The sequence below is a fragment of the Lontra canadensis genome, unplaced genomic scaffold (assembly GCF_010015895.1).
Source record: "Lontra canadensis isolate GAN:19392208 unplaced genomic scaffold, GSC_riverotter_1.0 scaffold133, whole genome shotgun sequence".
NCBI classification, from domain to species: Eukaryota; Metazoa; Chordata; class Mammalia; order Carnivora; family Mustelidae; genus Lontra; species Lontra canadensis.
In genome coordinates, this window is record NW_022631127.1 from 3,822,932 (window position 1) to 3,844,867 (window position 21,936).

Below are 21,936 nucleotides of genomic sequence, written 5' to 3' on the forward strand. Positions count from 1 at the left end.
GCAGAGCATGATCTGTGCTCATCCTTCTTGGCTAGCTCAGTTGAAAACACTTCAAACATCATGAGGAAAATGTGCTTTAGGATGGACTCTCGACAGGGTTGAGGCTGTGGAAAGTTCTAAGCTCTTGGACCTCTGTGTGGAAAACATGAAGAATCGCATACAAGGCCCTTACCGGTGACCATAGGAAGGTCTCTTTTCAGGGAAATTCCTTCAGGTGGACACCGATTCATAGCAGTGTTTGCTCAGTTGAGGAAAGAAGACAGAACAAAGACGGACTCTGGGCAGGTTGGATCGTGTGAGTGAAGTGCAGGCTATGGCTCTTTGGGGTCCAAAACGAATATATGCAGGGCACCACCAGTGGTCAACCACAGGGTCAACCTCAGTCAAAAGCGCTTCAAACTTCGTGAGGAAGTGTGCTTTAGGCTGGACTCACAACAGGGTTGAGGCTGTGGAAAGTTGGAAGCTGTTGGAACTGACTGAGTGGAAAGCAAGAAGAGTCATGTACAGAGCCCCAGTCTGGGACTTCCATACAGCTGACCATGAAAAGGTCTATGTTCAGGAAAACTCCTTCATTCAGATACTCATTAGTGGCAGTGTCTTCCCAGTTGAGGTAAAAAGATAGAGCAAGGATGGACGCTGGGCAGGGTGGATACTCTGAAGTGCAGTCTACGGCTCTCAGGCATCTAAAACATATATTGGAAGGGCACTACCTGTGCTCATCCACACTGTCTAACTCAGTTGAAAACACTTCAAACATCGTGAGGAAAGTGTGCTTTAGGATGGACTTGCGACAGGGTTGAGGCTGTGGAAAGTTAGGAAGCTCTTGGACATCTAGGTGGAAAACATGAAGAGTCATGTACAAGGCCCTTACTGGTGACCATAGGAAGATCTCTGTTCAAGGAATTTCCTTCAGGCGGACACCCATTCACGGCAGTGTCTGCTCAGTTGAGGAAAGAAGATAGAACAAAGACGGACTCTGTGCAGGTTGCATACTGTGATTTAGGTGCAATTTAAGGCTCTTAGGGGTTCAAAATGTATAGTGGCAGGGCACGACCTGTGGTCAACCTCAGTCAAAAGCGCTTCAAACATTGTGAGGGAAGTGTGCTTTAGGTTGGACTTGTGACAGGGTTGAGGCTGTGGAAAGTTGGAAGCTGTTGGAACTGACTGAGTGGAAAACATGAAGAGTCACATACAGAGCCCCAGTCTGGGACTTCTATACCGGTGACCATGAAAAGGTCCGTGTTCAGGAAAACTCCTTCATTCAGACACCCATTCGAGGCAGTGTCTTCCCAGATGAGGAAAGAAGATAGAAGAAGGACGGACGCTGGGCAGGTTGGATACTCTGAAGGAAGTGCAGTCTTCACCTCTTAGGCGTCCAAAACATATATTGGAAGGGCACAACCTGTGGTCATCCACACTGTCTTCCTGTGTTGAAAAGAATTCAAACATGGGAGGGAAGTGTGTTTTGGAGGGACTTGCAACAGGGTTGAGGCTGTCAAAGGTGGAAGATATTGGAACTGTATGGAAAACATGCATAGACCCCTACAGGGCCATAGTCTCCGACTTCCATACCGGTGACCATAGGAAGATCTGTGTTCAGGGAAATTCCTTCATGTGGACACCAATTTGTGGCAGTGTCTTCCCAGTTGAGGAAAGAAGATAGAACAAGGACGGACTCTGTGCAGGTTGGATACTGTGAGTGAAGTGCAGGCTACGGCTCTCAGGGGTCCAAAACGTATAGTGGCAGATCACGACCTGTGCTCATCCACACTGTCTACCTCAGTTGAAAACATTTCAAACATCGTGTGGGAAGTGTGCTTTAGGATAGACTCGCGACAGGGTTGAGGCTGTGGTAAGTTGGAAGCTGATGGACCAGTCTGTGTGGAAAACATGAAGAGTCACATACAAGGCCCTAACCAGAGACCATAGGAAGGTCTCTGTTCAGTGAAACTCTTTCTAGTGGTCACCCATCCATTGCAGTGTCTTCTCAGTTGAGGAAGAAGAGAGAACAAGGACGGATGCTGGGCAGGTTGGATAACGTGAGTGAAGTGCCGGCTATGGCTATTAGGCATCCGAAACAGATATTTGCAGGTCACGACCTGTGGTCATCCAAACTGTCTACCTCTGTTGAAAAGGCTTCAAATGTCGTGAGGGAAGTGTGCTCGTGGACGGACTCATGACAGAGTTGAGACTGTGGAAAGTTGGAAGCTGTTGGAACTGACTGTGTTGAAAACATGTATAATCACAAACAGGGCCCTGGTCTCGGACGTCCAAACCGATGACCATAGGAAGGTCTGCGTTAATGGAAACTCCTTCAGGAGGAAACACATTCTTGGCGTTGTCTTCCCAGTTGAGGAAAGAGGATAGAACAAAGATGGACTCTGTGCAGGTTGGATACTGTGAGTTAGTTGCAGGTTACCGCTCTTAGGGGTCCAAAACGTATAGTGGCTGGGCACGACCTATGGTCAACCACACCGTCAACCTCAGTTGAAAGCGCTTCAAACTTCATGAGGGAAGTGTGCTTTAGGCTGGACTCGCGACAGGGTTGAGGCTGTGGAAAGTTGGAAGCTGTTGGAACTGAGTGAGTGTGAAACATGAAGAGTCATGTACAGAGCCTCAGTCTAGGACCTCCATACCGGTGACCATAGGAGGGTCTGCGTTATATAAACTCCTTCATTCAGACACCCATTCATGGCAGTGTCTTCCCAGTTGAGGAAAGAAGATAGAACAAGGACAGACGCTGGACAGGTTGGATACTCTGAGTGAAGTGCAGTCTACGGCTCTTAGGAGTCCAATACTTATATTGGAAGGGCACGACCTGTGCTCAACCACACTGTCTACCTAAGTTCAAAACACTTCAAACATCGTGAGGAAAGTGTGCTTTAGGATGGACTTGCGACAGGGTTGAGGCTGAGAAAAGTTGGGAGCTCTTGGACCTCTGGGTGGAAAGCATGAAGAGTCATGTATAAGGCCCTTACTAGTGACTATAGGAAGGTCTCTGTTCAGTGAAACTCCTTCAGGTGAACAACCCATCCACGGCAGTGTCTTCTCATCTGAGGAAAGATGATAGAACAAGGACGGTCTCTGTGCAGGTTGGATACTGTGAGTGAAGTGCAAGCTACAGCTCTATGGGGTCCAAAAAGTATAGTGGCAGAGCATGACCTGTGCTCATCCACACTAACTCAGTTGAAAGCACTTCAAACGTCGTGAGGGAAGTGTGCTTTAGGATGGACTCGTGACAGGGTTGAGGCTGTGGAAAGTTGGTAGCTGTTGGACCTGTCTGTGTTGAAAATAGAAGAGTCGCATACAGAGACCTTACCAGTGACCATCAATTAGTGTCTTTTCAGGGAAATTCTATCAGGCAGACACCCATTCATGGCAGTGTCTTCTTAGTAAGGAAAGAAGATAGAACAAGGATGGACTCTGTGCAGGTTTGATACTGTGAGTGAAGTTCAGGCTACTGCTCTTAGGGGTCCAAAACGTATATTGGCAGGGCACAACCTGTGGTCAACCACACTGCCAACCTCAGTCGAAAGCGCTTCAAACTTCATTAGGGAAGTGTGCTTTACGATGGATCATGACAGGGTTGAGGCTGTGGAAGCTGTTGGAACTGTTGGAAGCTGTTGGAAATGACTGAGTGAAAAACATGAAGAGTCACATACAGAGCCCCAGTCTGGGACTTCCATACCTGTGATCATGAAATGGTCTGTGTTGAGAAAAACTCCTCCATTTGGATACCCATTTGTGGCAGTGTCTTCCCAGTTGAGGAAAGAAGATAGAACAAGGACGGACTATGGGCAGATTGGATACTGTTAGTGAAGTGCAGGCTATGGCTCTTAGGTGTCCAAAACATATATTGGAAGGGAATGAACGGTGGTCATCCACACTGTCTCCCAGAGTTGAAAAGGATTCAACCTGGAGGGGAATGTGCTTTAGGAGGGACTTGCGACAGGGTTGAGTCTGTCGAAAGGTGGAAGCTGTTGGAACTGACTGTGTGGAAATCTTGGATAGGCCTGTACAGGGCCCTAGTCTCTAACATGCATACTGGTGACCATAGGAAGGTCTGTGTTCAGTGAAACTCCTTCATGCGGACACCAATTTGTGGCAGTGTCTTCCCAGATGAGGAAAGAAGATAGAACAATGATGGACTCTGTGCTGGTTGTATACTGTTGTGAAGTGCAGGCTACGGATCGTTGGGTTCCAAAACATATAGAGACAGAGCACGACCTGTGCTCATCCACACTGTCTAACTCAGTTGAAAACACTTCAAACGTCATGAGGGAAGTGTGCTTTAGGACGGACTCAGGACATGGTTGAGGCTGTGGAAAGTTGGAAGGTGTTCGAACTGACTGTGTGTTGTAAACATGAAGCGTCACATAAAAGGTCCTTACCGATGACCATAGGAAGGTCTCTGTTCAGTGAAACTCCTTCAGGTGGACAACCCATCCACGGCAGTGTCTTCTCAGCTGAGGAAAGATGATAGAACAAGGACGGTCTCTATGCAGGTTGGATACTGTGAGTGAAGTACAGGCTACGGCTCTATGGGGTCCAAAAAGTATAGTGGCAGTGCATGACCTGTGCTCATCCACACTGTCTAACTCAGTTGAAAGCACTTCAAACGTCGTGAGGGAAGTGTGCTTTAGGGTGGAGTTGCGACAGGGTTGAGGCTGTGGAAAGTTGGAAGATTTTGGACCTGTCTGTGTTGAAAATAAGAAGGTTCGCATACAGGGACATTACCAGTGACCATCGATTGGTCTCTGTTCAGGGAAGTTTCATCAGATGGACACCCATTCATGGCAGTGTGTTCTCAGTAGAGGAAAGAAGATAGAACAAGGATGATCTCTGTGCAGGTTTGATACTGTGAATGAAGTGCAGGCTACGGCTCTAAGGGGTCCAAAACGTATATTGGCAGGGCACGACCTGTGGTCAACTACACTGTCAACCTCAGTCAAAAGTGCTTTAAACTTTGTGAGGGAAGTGTGCTTTACGATGGATCGCGGCAAGGTTGAGGCTGTGGAAAGTTGGAAGCTGTTGGAACTGACTGAGTGGAAAACAGGAAGAGTCACATAGAGAGCCCCAGTCTGGGACTTCCATAACAGTGACCATGAAAAGGTCTGTGTTCAGGAATACTCCTCCATTTGGACAGCCATTCGTGGCAGTGTCTTCCCAGTTGAGGAAAGAAGATAGAACAAGGACGGACTATGGGCAGATTGGATACTGTGAGTGAAGTGCAGGCTATGGCTCTTAGGCGTCCAAAACATATATTGGACGGGCATGACTCGTGGTCATCCACACTGTCTCCCTGTGTTGAAAAGGATTTTAACCTGGAGAGGGAAGTGTGCTTTAGGAGGAACTTGCGACAGGGTTGAGTCTGTCAAAGGTAGAAGCTGTTGGAACTGACTGTGTGGAAAACTTGGATAGGCCCATACAGGGCCCTAGTCTCCAACATGCATACTGGTGACCATAGGAAGGTCTGTGTTCAGGAAAACTCCTTTTTGCAGACATCCATTCGTGGCAGTGTCTTCCTAGGTGAAGAAAGAAGATAGAACAAGGACAGACTCTGTGCAGGTTGGATACTGCGAGTGAAGTGCAGGCTACGGACTGTTGGGGTCCAAAATGTATAGAGACAGAGCACGACCTGTGCTCATCTACACTGTCTAATTCAGATGAAAACACTTTAAACGTTGTGAGGGAAGTGTGCTTTAGGACGGACTTGTGACGTGGTTGAGGCTGTGTAAAGTTGCAAGCTGTTGGAACTGACTATGTGTTGAAAACATGAAGCATCATGTAAAAGGCCCTTACCGGTGACCATAGGAAGGTCTCTGTTCAGTGAAACTCCTTCAGGTAGACAACCCATCCATGGCAGTGTCTTCTCATCTGAGGAAAGATGATAGAACAAGGACGGTCTCTGTGCAGGTTGGATACTGTGAGTGAAGTGCAGGCTACGGCTGTATGGGGTCCAAAAAGTATAGTGACAGTGCACGACCTGTGCTCATCCACACTGTCTAACTCAGTTGAAAGCACTTCAAACGTCGTGAGGGAAGTGTGCTTTAGGGTGGAGTTGTGACAGGGTTGAGGCTGTGGAAAGTTGGAAGATTTTGGACCTGTCTGTGTTGAAAATAAGACATTACCAGTGACCATCGATTGGTCTCTGTTCAAGGAAATTCCATCAGGCGGACACCCATTCATGGCAGTGTGTTCTCAGTAGAGGAAAGAAGATAGAACAAGGATGGACTCTGTGCAGGTTTGATACTGTGAATGAAGTGCAGGCTACGGCTCTAAGGGTCCAAAACGTATATTGGCAGGGCACGACCTGTGGTCAACCACACTGTCAACCTCAGTCAAAAGTGCTTCAAACTTCGTGAGGGAAGTGTGCTTTACGATGGATCGCGGCAGGGTTGAGGCTGTGGAAAGTTGGAAGCTGTTGGAACTGAGTGGAAAACATGAAGAGTCACGTAGAGAGCCCCAGTCTGGGACTTCCATACCGGTGACCATGAAAAGGTCTGTGTTCAGGAATACTCCTCCATTTGGACAGCATTCGTGGCACTGTCTTCCCAGTTGAGGAAAGAAGTTAGAAGAAGGACGGACTATGGGCAGATTGGATACTGTGAGTGAAGTGCAGGCTATGGTCCTTAGGCATCTTTGGAACTGACTGAGAGCATTGTGAACCTCTTCCCTGGTAGATTTTAGCTCTGCCGTAACATTGTAAACATCATCTCTGGTCGCTTTCAGTTCGGCCCTAATCAATTCCATTTGGTCATCCATGGCTTTCTCCAACCTAGCTATTGCCTGGATAATTGTTAGCCTGAATTCTCTTTCCGACCTATGGTCTATATTGATAGCCATTAGCTCTGTTGCAGAAGGTCCATTCTCCATATATTTCTTCTGTTGGGCATTCCTCCTCCAAGTCATTTTGGTGAGAGATGACCGAACAGATGTAGGTGGATGTATCGACCGTGGTGCAGTCAAGGTGCACCCTGGAACACTTCTTAACAATCAGGATTCCCCACCTAAATGAGATAAAAAAGAAAAGAAAAATTAAAAAAAAAAAAGAGAGAGAGAGACAGGAAAGAAAGGGAAGATAAAAGAGAAGGTTCAGCCCAAATGGGCCCCAAGGTAAGATTTATGAAGTATACAAACAAAAACAGACAAACAAAAAGACTCATAAAAGTATATGACAAGAGAAAAAAAATATATATTCCTTTATTTGATCATAAAGGAAGAACCTCATCAAAAAGAACCACAAGTGTAAGATTTATATACTATCAGGACAAACACAAAAACACAGAAACACTGGTGGAAGAAAAAGATGGGAGAGTGGTAATAAATTCTCAGTGTGGGCGAGGAAGGTTGTTTTGATTCTTCCTGGATGTATCTTGATATCTTTGTTAAAGGATAAACTTTCCTAAAATAAAGAGGGATTAAAAATTGGTTTACCTATAGGGGTACTATTGATTCGGGAAAGGGGATTACTTTGAAGTTCAACTCTATATGAATATTAGAAAATAAAAATAAAAAAGGAATAAACTAGCGGGTTGGGGTCAAGATGGCAGAGAAGTAGCAGGCTGAGACTACTTCCGGTAGCAGGAGATCAGCTAGATAGCTTATCTAAAGATTGCAAACACCTACAAATCCAACGGGAGATTGAAGAGAAGAAGAACAGCAATTCTAGAAACAGAAAATCAACCACTTTCTGAAATGTAGGATTGGCGGAGAAGTGAATCCAAAGCGATGGGAAGATAGACCGCGGGGGGAGGGGCTGGCTCCCGGCAAGCGGCGGAGCAACGGAGCACAAAATCAGACTTTTAAAAGTCTGTTCCGCTGAGGGACATCGCTCCAGAGACTTAACCGGGGTGAAGCCCATGCAGGGTCAGCGTGGCCTCAGGTCCTGCAGGGTCACAGAAGGATCAGGGGTGTCTGAGTGTCGCAGAGCTTACAGGTATTAGAATGGGGAAGTGGCTACAGAGACAGAGCCAAGGAGTAAGCTCTCAGCCTGGGGTTACCTTGAACTGGTCACAGTCTCGGTCAGCTCGGATTGCGGCCGGAGGCCAGGGTGATGGGAATAATTTGGCGTTGTTCTCTGAGGGTGCACTGAGGAGTGGGACCCCGGGCTATTGGCTCCTCCGGGCCAGAGACTGGGAGGCCACCATCTTCATTTCCATCCTCCAGAACTCTACAGAAAACTCTCAGGGAACAAAAGCTCCCCGAAAGCAAACCTGAGCGGATTACTCAGCCTGGCCCCTGGTAAGGGCGGTGCAATTCCGCCTGGGGCAAAGACACTTGAGAATCACTAAAACAGGCCCCTCCCCCAGAAGATCAACAAGAAATCAGGCAGGACCAAGTTCTCCTACCAAGGAGTGCAGTTTCAATACCAAGGAGACCAACGGAATTCCAGAGGAGGAGAAAGCAAAGAATGGAACTCATGGCTTTCTCCCCATGATTCTTTAGCCTTGCAGCTAATTTAATTTTTTTTTCTTTTTCAACTTTTTTTCTCTTCTTCTGCCAAATTTTTAACTTTTACCCTTTTCTTTTTTAACGTTTTTTAACTAGCTTATCTAATATATATATATTTTTTCTTTTTTATATTTTTCTTTTTTCATTTTCTTTTTTTTTAATTGTTCCTTTTTTTTTCTGAACCTCTTTTTATCCCCTTTCTCCCCCCTCATGATTTGAGATCTCTTCTGATTTGGCTAAAGCATATTTCCTGGGGTTGTTGCCACCCTTTTAGTATTTTACTTGCTCCTTCATATACTCTTATCTGGACAAAATGACAAGGTGGAAAAATTCACCACACACAAAAAAGAACAAGAGGCAGTACCAAAGGCTAGGGACCTAATCAATACAGACATTGGTAATAGATCTAGAGTTCAGAATGACGATTCTCAAGGTTCTAGCCGGGCTCGAAAAAGGCATGGAAGATATTAGAGAAACCCTCTCAGGAGATATAAAAGCCCTTTCTGGAGAAATAAAAGAACTAAAATCTAACCAAGTTGAAATCAAAACTATTAATGAGGTGCAATAAAAAATGGAGGTTCTCACTGCTAGGATAAATGAGGCAGAAGAAAGAATTAGCGATATAGAAGACCAAATGACAGAGAATAAAGAAGCTGAGCAATAGAGGGACAAACAGCTACTGGACCACGAGGGCAGAATTCGAGAGATAAGTGACACCGTAAGATGAAACAACATGAGAATAATTGGGATTCCAGAAGAAGAAGAAAGAGAGAGGGGAGCAGAAGGTATATTGGAGAGAATTATTGGAGAGAATTTCCCCAATATGGCAAAGGGAACAAGCATCAAAATCCAGGAGGTGCAGAGAACCCCCCTCAAAATCAATAAGAATAGGTCCACACCCCGTCACCTAATAGTAAAATTTACAAGTCTTAGTGACAAAGAGAAAATCCTGAAAGCAGCCCAGGAAAAGAAGTCTGTAACATACAATGGTAAAAATATTAGATTGGCAACAGACTTATCCACAGAGACCTGGCAGGCCAGAAAGAGCTGGCATGATATATTCAGAGCACTAAACGAGAAAAACATGCAGCCAAGAATACTATATCCAGCTAGGTTATCATTGAAAATAGAAGGAGAGATAAAAAGCTTCCAGGACAAACAAAAACTGAAAGAATTTGCAAACACCAAACCAGCTCTACAGGAAATATTGAAAGGGGCCCTCTAAGCAAAGAGAGAGCCTAAAAGTAGTAGATCAGAAAGGAACAGAGACAATATAAAATAACAGTCACCTCACAGGCAATACAATGGCACTAAATTCATATCTCTCAATAGTTACCCTGAATGTTAATGGCCTAAATGCCCCAATCAAAAGACACAGGGTATCAGAATGGATAAAAAAACAAAACCCATCTATATGTTGCCTACAAGAAACTCATTTTAAACCCGAAGACACCTCCAGATTTAAGGTGAGGGGATGGAAAAGAATTTACCATGCTAATGGACATCAGAAGAAAACAAGAGTGGCAATCCTTATATCAGATCATTTAGATTTTAAGCCAAAGACTATAATAAGAGATGAGGAAGGACACTATATCATACTCAAAGGATCTGTCCAACAGGAAGATCTAACAATTTTAAATATCTATGCCCCTAACGTGGGAGCAGCCAACTATATAAACCAATTAATAACAAAATCAAAGAAACACACCAACAATAATACAATAATAGTAGGGGACTTTTACACTCCCCTCACGGAAATGGACAGATCATCCAAGCAAACGATCAACAAGGAAATAAAAGCCTTAAATGACACACTGGACCAGATGGACATCATAGATATATTCAGAACATTTCATCCCAAATCAACAGAATACATATTCTTCTCTAGTGCACATGGAACATTCTCCAGAATAGATTACATCCTGGGTCCTAAATCAGGTCTCAACCGGTATCAAAAGATTGGAATCATTCCCTGCATATTTTCAGACCACAATGCTCTGAAGCTAGAACTCAATCACAAGAGGAAATTTGGAAAGAACCCAAATACATGGAGACTAAACAGCATCCTTCTAAAGAATGAATGGGTCAACCAGGAAATTAAAGAAGAATTGAAACAATTCATGGAAACAAATGATAATGAAACCACAATGGTTCAAAATCTGTGGGACACAACAAAAGCAGTCCTGAGAGGAAAATATATAGTGGTACAAGCCTTTCTCAAGAAACAAGAAAGGTCTCAGGTACACAACCGAACCCTACACCTAAAGGAGCTGGAGAAAGAACAAGAAAGAAACCCTAAACCCAGCAGGAGAAGAGAAATCATAAAGATCAGAGCAGAAATCAATGAAATAGAAACAAAAAAAAAAAACAACAATAGAACAAATCAACGAAACTAGGAGGTGGTTCTTTGAAAGAATAAGATCGATAAACCCCTGGCCAGACTTATCAAAAAGAAAAGAGGAAGGACCCAAATAAATAAAATCATGAATGAAAGAGGAGAGATCACAACTAACACCTAAGAAATACAGACAATTTTAAGAACATATTATGAGCAACTCTATGCCAACAAATTTGACAATCTGGAAGAAATGGATGCATTCCTAGAGACATATAAACTACCACAACTGAACCAGGAAGAAATAGAAAGCCTGAATAGACCCATAACCAGTAAGGAGATTGAAACAGTCATCAAGAATCTCCAAATAAACAAAAGCCCAGGGCCAGACGGCTTCCCGGGGAAATTCTACCAAACATTTAAGGAAGAACTAATTCCTATTCTCCTGAAACTGTTCCAAAAAATAGAAATGGAAGGAAAACTTCCAAACTCATTTTATGAGGCCAGCATCACCTTGATCCCAAAACCAGACAAGGATCCCATCAAAAAAGAGAACTACAGACCAATATCCTTGATGAACACAGATGCAAAAATTCTCACCAAAATACTAGCCAATAAGATTCAACAGTACATTAAAAGGATTATTCACCACGACCAAGTGGGATTTATTCCAGGGCTGCAAGGTTGGTTCAACATCCGCAAATCAATCAATGTGATACAACACATTAATAAAAGAAAGAACAAGAATCATATGATACTCTCCATAGATGCTGAAAAAGCATTTGACAAAGTACAGCATCCCTTCCTGATCAAAACTCTTCAAAGTGTAGGGATAGAGGGCACATACCTCAATATTATCAAAGCCACCTATGAAAAACCCATCGCAAATATCATTCTCAATGGAGAAAAACTGAAAGCTTTTCCTCTAAGGTCAGGAACACGGCAGGGATGTCCGTTATCACCACTGCTATTCAACATAGTACTAGAAGTCCTAGCCTCAGCAATCAGACAACAAAAAGAAATTAAAGGCATCCAAATTGGCAAAGAAGAAGTCAAACTATCACTCTTCGCAGATGATATGATACACTATATGTGGAAAACCCAAAAGACTCACTCCAAAACTGCTAGAACTGGTACAGGAATTCAGTAAAGTGTCAGGATATAAAATCAATGCACAGAAATTGGTTGCATTTGTCTACACCAACAACAAGACAGAAGAAAGAGAAATTAAGGAGTCCATCCCATTTACAATTGCACCCAAAACTATAAGATACCTAGGAATAAACCTAACCAAAGAGACTAAGAATCTACACACAGAAAACTATAAAGTACTCATGAAAGAAATTGAGGAAGACACAAAGAAATGGAAAAATGTTCCATGCTCCTGGATTGGAAGAATAAATATTGTGAAAATGTCTATGCTACCTAAAGCAATCTACACATTTAATGCAATTCCTATCAAAATACCATCCATTTTTTCCAAAGAAATGGAACAAATAATCCTAAAATTTATATGGAACCAGAAAAGACCATGAATGGCCAAAGGATTATTGAAAAAGAAAGCCAAAGTTGGTGGCATCACAATTCCGGACTTCAAGCTCTACTACAAAGCTGTCATCATCAAGACAGCATGGTACTGGCACAAAAACAGACACATAGATCGATGGAACAGAATAGAGAGCCCAGAAATAGACCCTCAACTCTATGGTCAACTAATCTTCGACAAAGCAGGAAAGAATGTCCAATGGAAAAAGACAGCCTCTTCAATAAATGGTGTTGGGAAAATTGGATAGCCACATGCAGAAAAATGAAATTGGATCATTTCCTTACACCACACACGAAAATACACTCAAAATGGATGAAGGACCTCAATGTGAGAAAGGAATCCATCAAAATCCTTGAGGAGAACACAGGCAGCAACCTCTTCGACCTCAGCTGCAGCAACATCTTCCTAGGAACGTCGCCAAAGGCAAGGGAAGCAAGGGCAAAAATGAACTATTGGGATTTTATCAAGATCAAAAGCTTTTGCACAGCAAAGGAAACAGTTAACAAAACTAAAAGACAACTGACAGAATGGGAGACGATATTTGCAAACGACATATCAGATAAAGGGCTAGTGTCCAGAATCTATAAAGAACTTAGCAAACTCAACACCCAATGAACAAATAATCCAATCAAGAAATGGGCAGAAGACATGAACAGACATTTCTGCAAAGAAGACATCCAGATGGCCAACACACACATGAAAAAGTGCTCCACATCACTCAACATCAGGGAAATACAAATCAAAACCACAATGAGATATCACCTCACACCAGTCAGAATGGCTAAAATTAACAAGTCAGGAAATGACAGATGCTGGCGAGGATGCAGAGAAAGGGGAACCCTTCTACACTGTTGGTGGGAATGCAAGCTGGTGCAACCACTCTGGAAAACAGCATGGAGGTTCCTCAAAATGTTGAAAATAGACATACCCTATTACCCAGCAATTGCACTGCTGGGTATTTACCCTAAAGATACAAACGTAGTGATCCGAAGGGGCATGTGCACCCGAATGTTTATAGCAGCAATGTCTACAATAGCCAAACTATGGAAAGAACCTAGATGTCCATCAACAGACGAAGGGATAAAGAAGATGTGGTATATATACAGAATGGAATACTATGCAGCCATCAAAAGAAATGAAATCTTGCCATTTGCGATGACATGGATGGAACTAGAGGGTATCATGCTTAGCGAAATAAGTCAATCGGAGAAAGACAACTATCATATGATCTCCCTGATATGAGGGAGAGGAGATGCAACATGGGGGTTAAGGGGTTAGGAGAAAAGTAAATGAAGCAAGATGGGATTGGGAGGGAGACAAACCGTAAGTGACTGTTAATCTCACAAAACAAACTGAGGGTTGCTGGGGGGAGGGGGGTTGGGAGAGGGGGGGTGGGGTTATTATGGACATTGGGGAGGGTATGTGCTATGGTGAGTGCTGTGAAGTGTGTAAACCTGGTGATTCACAAACCTGTACCCCTGGGGGAAAAATATATTATATGTTTATAAAAAATAAAATAAAAAAAAATAGGAAAAAAAATTTGTTCATTGCATATATGATGTCTTTAAATATGCAGGTTTTGTTGTGCTAAAAAAGTTCCCTTTTATGCCTAGTGTTTAAAAAGTTTGTAATCATTGAAAATACTGAACTTTATAAATGTTGTTATGGGGACTATGCGTGCCTTGGTAGGTTAAGCATCTATCTGCCTTTGGCTTAGGTCATGATTTGGGAGTCTTGGGATGGAGCTCCACGTAGCATCCCTTGCTCAAGGAGTCTGCTTCTCCTTCTCCTCTGCCCCTCTCCCCACTTGTGCTTTCTTTCTCTCTCTCAAATAAAATATTTTTAAAATGTTATGACATCTACCAAGATACATATATTTTTTTTTTTAGCACAATGACACATTGCCCGATACTCAAATGATAAATCATCCTTGAATATTTGGATTAGATCTTTCTGTAATGTAATGTAATGTGATGTAATGTAATGTAATGTAATGTAATGTGTTACTGTATTTTACATAGTAAACATACTATTGAATTTATATTATTTTACTGACCTTTTCCTTTATTACAAGTTTTTGGATTACCTTTACACTGTTGGACTGATTTCATTGTATAGGCTATCTCAAATCATTTTTCAGATCAGGTGGGGTAAAAATAATCACACATTTATGGCACCAGAAGGGTAAACAGAAGAACAACTTTGACTCTCATGCTTCCATCAATGAGAAAATAGTTATATTTGTATATATACATAAATATATACATATTTATGTCATTATGTACATATTTGTACCCATATGAGATGTTACAGTCAGTATATTGAGCAGTGATTCTTTTTTTTAAAGGTTTTATTTATTTATTTGACAGATCACAAGTAGGCAGAGAGGAAGGCAGGGACAGAAGGGGAAGCAGGCTCCCCGCTGAGCAGAGACCCCCCCCCCATGCAAGGCTTGATTCCAGGACCCTGAGATCATGACCCAAGCTGAAGGCAGAGGCTTTAACCCACTGTGCCACCCAGGCACCCCGAGTTTAGTATAATTTCTAGTTCAAATTTAATTTCTAACTCTATTAAAATATCAAACAATCAGGATAACACAAGAAGTAAAAATGGTACAGGTTCCTGGCTATGTTTTAACCTCTCTATACATATATATTTCTGCTGTTAAAGGCTCTAGCCTATATTCCTTCAGTATATAGACAGAGAGAGAGACCTAGCCCTAGAAATAGTAGTTGTAACATCAGAATCATACAGCAGCAAAGCTTTTCAGTAAAAGGGTAGAGAAATAATCCTAACTGAGAATATATTCTACCCTTCTATTGGCAGAAGGTCTCAACTATTACCCTAGGATTTTATGCAGTAAAACACCTGGTACACAAGGTCAAATAACATTACTGATTATATATGTATATATTTCTATTTTTATGACTGCCAATCAGGAAAATACTTCTCAGTCTATCCGTACATTTTAGCACATATTCTATCCCCAATTTGGGGATGAGATAAATGACTGACCCATCTGACTCAACAGTAGTATCAATTTCTATCACAGTAATTATAAACTATGTGAGTATAGGGGAGGCTATCCACTTAAATTATTTCATATTCTTTGTTCTAGGCTGAATTCTGTCCCCTATACTCTACAAAAAATATGTTAGAGTCATAATCTCCAGCACCTCAGAAGGTGATTCTGTTTTGGAAATGGGATCTTTATAGAGTTAAGTTAAACCGAGGCCATTAGGGTGGCCCCTAATCCAAAAGAACTGTTATCTGATAAAAAGGGGACATTTAGACAGAGAGACAGAGACACGTAGGGGGAAGATGATATGAAGAGACATAGGGAGAAGACAGCAACTGACAAGCCAAGAAGAGAGGCCTAGAACAGCCTCTTATTCCATAACCCTCAGAAGGAATCAGTCCTGCCAACAACTTCATTTTAGACTACCAGCTTAAACTCTGAAACACTATGTTTCTTTTGTCTAAGACATGCAACTTGTAGCACTTTGTTATGGCATCCCTAGCAAGGAATTCACCATTATATTGATACCAAATGAGATTATTAGACAGTACAGGAAATCCAAAGTGAATTCATCCAGTCTTTCCTATACCATTTTGATACCAGGAAAACGTACACTCATGACCCTTGATATGGCAATGTGATGGCTTTCAGTGTGGTGGTAGGATCTCTGACAATTTGTCATGTGTGTGCTCCTTGTCACAGATGTCACTTGCCTATAGAATTCTTAATTACCTAAATACTTCTCAATAAAGCAGTCTGTGCCAGGGTGTAGGAGTCCTAGACTGAAGTGTCTGTGTATTCCATTCAGAGCCAATAGAAAGGCCAAGTCTGAATAGTAAACCCTGGAAGCAAATCACTGAGTATAGGCAGCCCCTAAAGTTATGCAGATATCTGTGATGGGTGGTGATGGGAATTAGGCAGCAACAGGAAGTGGTTGCAGAGAGACTGATCCATCTTGTCTCACTGGGTGAATTTTGATTATAAAATATGTCTTTCATGTTAACATATGAAAAGCATATGCAAGATTAAATATCCTCCCCTCAATAAAACAGTAGAGAAGCACAAAGATAAAATTGAATCTGTTACAAAGAACATCAAAATTGGAATTGAGATGCTTGATATTAGAGCTTATGTGACTTGGGACTGCCAATGTAAGGGTCATCCAGAGCCAGGCCTACAAGTAAAGAAAAACATTCCATCATAGTCCATCATCAAGAAGAGTAGCACTGCTACCCCTGAAACTAATAATACACTATATGTAAACTAAATTGCATTTAAATAAAAGAAAAAGAGAAGACTTCTATTCATGTAAGATGTTAGTTGAAAGATGCTTTCAAAGAAGGAAGGAAGGGAGGGAGGAAGGAAGGGAGGGAAAAAGGGAGGAAGGAAAAGGAAAGGAAAGAAAAGAAAAAAGAAAGAGAAGCACTGAAAGATGCTATTAAATAATATTCAGGCTTAGGGATCTAAGTGTGTCATTTTTGCAGATAATGCCAGCCAGAAGACCCTGGTATGTACAAGTCTTGGGAAAAACATCTATGACTCCTGATCATATTAACTCATCATTTTCTTTAAATGTTATGACCTTTCAAGTCTGAAGATTCTGTAAATGCCTAAGAGACTGCACCAACCATTCTAGATCACCAGAACCCACTGAATAAGACACAGAGAAGTTATAGTCTTGAGGCTGTTAAAGAACTCCCTCACGCCCTCTGAAAGTTTTTTGTCTGAGATAGCACACTTGACATGCAGAATCTCATGGCTCATATTCTTGTTGAATTTTTATCCAATAGTTCAAATTACTTGTGAGCTACTTTGAAATGTCAGAATATAAATGTGCAGAAGACAGTGTGATGGAGGTTAATGACCTAAATTTTCTTCCATTTTTACAGTTTCCTATGTAATATCAGAAGCCATTATGAGATGTAAAAGGACCGTAGCAATCATGAGGCTATAGAACCAGATGTTTACTTGAGGTTGAACAGCAGATAAAAGATTTGAAACAGGGTCAAGGTTGTTTGGGAGTGAGAACAAACAGCAGGTACAGAGAAACAGAGGCAAGTCCAGGGATTTGCTAAAATCAACCAGGAACATCCACCCCTTACTTTTCTACTTCACTGATTGCTAAAATAGATGAGGTCCACTTAAACAAATTAAAGAACAGACATTTAGATGGGATAAGATTCTATTATATGCAGCTTTTCTTACATTCCAGCTACTGTGTTTGTATGAGAATATAGTTAGATTTGATGCTTCTCTAAAGAGCAGTAGGTTCTGAGTACCTGGTTGACTCAGTGGGTTAAGCATGTACCTTTGGCTCAGGTCATGATCTCAGGGTCCTAGGATCAAGTTCTGCATTGGGCTCTCTGCTCAGCACACAGCCTGCTTCCTCCTTTCTCTCTCTTTCCTGCCTCTTTGCCTACTCGTGATCTCTCTCTGTCAAATAAATAAAATATTTAAAAAAGAGATAGAGTAGTAGGTTCTGGTGGGGGAGAGTAGTTAATAAATACTCTCATTCATGCATATAACACCAGAATTAAGTACGTCATAATTCTGTGAAAGACAGAGTATAGCATGGGATGTACTCTTCCAGAATTGAGTTTACTGGTTCAATCTGGCTGTCCTACTGAAGGTGATGGACAGAGGTTGGAAGAAGACAGGTAGGAAATGTTTTTGTATAATGTTCTTCAGAATCAGGATATGAATTCAGCATGCTTTCAGACACTTAATGTAGTGAAGGCTAAAACTCAGGATGGGAGCAAGACTGTCTGGGTTTGAATCCTCACTGTGTAACTCACTACAGAAGCAATAATGTAAATTTAAAAAAAAAAGAATCATTGTATTCTGTTGAGTGACTATAACACTACATATTTATCTATTCCATGTTGATGAGCAGAGTTGGTTCCAGCTTTTGCAGAGTATTGATAAGAACACTAACATATACATGGACATATGGACACTTTTTGTTTTGTGTTTAGAAGAGCAATTCTCTTAAATACAGAGAACAGAGAATATAGAGGAGAGTAGTTAGCAGAGGGGAGGTTGGTGGGGAGATGGCTAAAAGAGGTGATGGTAATGAAAGAGCCTACTTACACTCATCACGATGGAACACTGAGTAACATATAGAATGTTGCATCACTATGTCATACACCAGAAATGAATAGAACACTATATGTTAACTGTACTGGAATTAAAGTTTAAAAAAAATTAAAAAGAAGAGGAATTCTGTGATAAGAGGGTATGTATAATCAATGGATGTAACTGCAGTGCAGGACTGAAGAATTACTTCAGTAAACTATGACATTGGGTTGCAACATCCTAGCTCTGTTTCTTCTGACTTTGACATGATGTCTCTTCTTTACCTAGTTTTTCTAATTCTAAATCCATAGCTACGGACTTCCCTATCATTCTTTCTTTCCTAATAATTATCTCTTTCCAAACATGCAAATACTAATGACAAAATCATTGACTATGATCTTCTATTGCTCATCTAATCAAGGCCCACTTAAGTTTCAATTTTTTAAATGCCAGCCTCTGATGCAGTTAATTATAAGAAGTCACTATTCCCAACTGTTCCTTGCATCCATTTTCCTGTGGCCACCTCATATGTGTCTCCTCAATTTATCATGGTTCGGTGTTGTTGTTATTGTTTTTACCTGGGCCCTGGCCAGCATCTGAGGACGTCAACTCCGGGACCTTAACTAATATATTTTAAAATTCCAGTACCAAGTAGGCAGAATGTATGACACATAGAAGATATAAATACCGGTCACAAATACATGAATAATTAAGCACATATCTCAATTTGTATTAACTGGGTTTGTTGTTTAAAGTATTTTATTTATATATTTGACACAGAGAGAGAGAGAGAGAGAGAGAGATCACAAGTAGGCAGAGAAGCAGGCAGAGAGAGAGAGGGGGAAGCAGGCTCCCTGATGAGCAGAGAGCCTAATGCAGGGCTCAATCTCAGGACCCCAGGATCATAACCTGAGCCAGAAGCAGAAGCTTTAACCTACTGAGCCACCCAGGTGCCCCAGACAGGATTTGCTGTTTAAGCATGCAGTTTCCTCTTTTTGTATATTATAATTAAACTAAACTTTTTGTGTTTGTCTCCTATGCTTTTCTGCCATACACAGGGCCCACCATTTTGTCAATTTTTTTTTAAAGATCTTATTCTGTTGACTAGTTACTGAAATACATGTTAGATGAGGAGGCATTGGTAGTAAGGGTATATATTTCTTTTAGAGAACCTTACAAGGGATAAAGCAATTCTTCCAACTTCATAGTGTATTACTTAGGCTAAGTTTTATTGCACCTCATCACTCACTCAAATGTTAGTTTTTAGTTATTTGGTTTATTACTACTGTGAAAACCCTTTTTATTGTATATGATACCAAAACTTCTGTATCTGTGATTTCAAAACAAAGAAGATATCAACATCAATTTCAATCAAATTCACCCATATATTTAATTTAGTTAAGACCTCTAGTAATTGCATGTTATCAGGGATAGGTCTGAAATTGAAACTGACAGGAGTATAACATTCTCCCACCTCTTCAGAATCCCAAGTGGGAGCAAAAAGCAAAGGCTCAAATTAACTAAACATGTATAGAGAAGTAACACAAAGTCTATAAAGAACTTATCAAACTCAACACCCCAAAACCAAAAATCCAGTCAAGAATTGGGCAGAAGACATGAAAAGATATTTCCTCAAAGAAGACATCCAAATGGCCAACAGACACATGAAAACCTTCTCAATATCACCTGGCATCAGGGAAATACAAATCAAAACCACAATGAGATACCACCTCATACCAGTCAGAATGACTAAAATTAACAACTCCAGAAACAATAGGTGTTGGTAAGGATGAAGAGTGTAAGAGGAGCCCTCTTACACAGTTGGTGGGAATGCAAACTGGTGCAGCCACTCTGGAAAACAATATAGAGGTTCTTCAAAAGGTTAAAAATAGAGCTACCCTATAACCCACCAATTGCACTACTAAGTATTTATCCAAAGGAAACAAGCATAGGGATACAAAGGGGCACATGCATCCCAAAATTTATAGCAGCAACACCCACAATAGCTGAACTACAGAAAGAGCCCAGATGTCCATCAACAGATGAATGAATAAAGAAGATGTGGTATATACATGTACACACACATCACTCAGCCATCAAAAAGAATGAAACCTTGTCATTTGCAATGATGTGGATGGAACTAGATGGTATTATGCTAAGCGAAGTAAGTAAGACAGAGAAAGGCATATACCATATGAGTTCATTTATATGTGGAAATTAAGGGGGAAAAAAAGAGATGAACTCAGGGAAAGGGAAGGAACAATAAAATCAGATGAAAACAGAGAGGGAGGCAAATCATAAGAGACTCTTAACTGTAGAAAACAAACTGAGAGTTTCTGGAGGGGAAATGTGTGGGGGCATGGGGTAACTGGGTGATTGGCATTAAGGAGGGCACTTGATGGAATGAGCACTGGATGTTAGTTAAGACAGATGAATCGCTAAATTCTACCCAGAAAATAAAAAAATATGGTATATGTTAACTATACAGAATTTAAATATGCATTTAAAAAAAAGAAGTAATCCATTGTCTCCTTCTGGATAATCAATTAAAAACAAAGAATAAGCAATTATTGGATGGCAGAAAGCAATGATTATGGAGTCTAGTGCATGTGCAGCAAGCTACGTCTTGTCATTACTTTTAGAATGAATTATTATTTGTGGGTACTTACCAGTTTAGGGTAAAAGAATATCCTAATATCAAGATTTCTGTAAAAAACTTAAATACATTAACTGAGAAATCATGTGTCTTTAACATTTGTTTTTTTCTAAGTGTGACAATGTATTTAATTTTTGTCCCTAAAAGACACATTTATGAACTAATATCATTTTATATTAATTTGAAGGTTGGTGAAAACTTATTTTCTGTGCTTGAAGGTTGTTTTTATTGCTTCAATTATTATTTTGACGAATATAAGTGCCAAAGATTTTGAGAAAAGCACTTTTGCACAATCCATTAGGAAAAAAAAAAGATCCACTAACACATAAAGCAAATTCTAAACTTTGTGTTTTCAAGTATCTTCACAGATGTGTGCCTTGATTTTTGTTTTCCTCTTCAGAATACTGATAATGATCTCTGCCTTCCATCCTCATGAAGCTATTCTAAGACTCAGTTGATATGGGTATGAAAACAATTTGAAAAATCTAAGAGTTCTGCAGGTGGTGGGTATTAGAGAGGGCACGGATTGCATGGAGCACTGGGTGTGGTACAAAAACAATGAATACAGTTATGCTGAAAATAAACTTAAAAAATGATTAAAAAAAAGAACTTTCTTACTGAAGAGTACTCTACTTGTCTCTTGAGATTTTATATAATTAAACCAAGTGCTTAGTTTTCTAAGTTATGGAAATACTCATTGGAGATTAAGCACAATGGGTAACTTCCAGTGCTGAGTTTCTACAGGGTGACTAGAATGAGAAGTGGCTGTTTTGTAGGATACTCTAAATGCTTCCATTTCATTCAAACTGATGTGTTAAAACAATTTGATAACCATATGTCATGTTTCACCT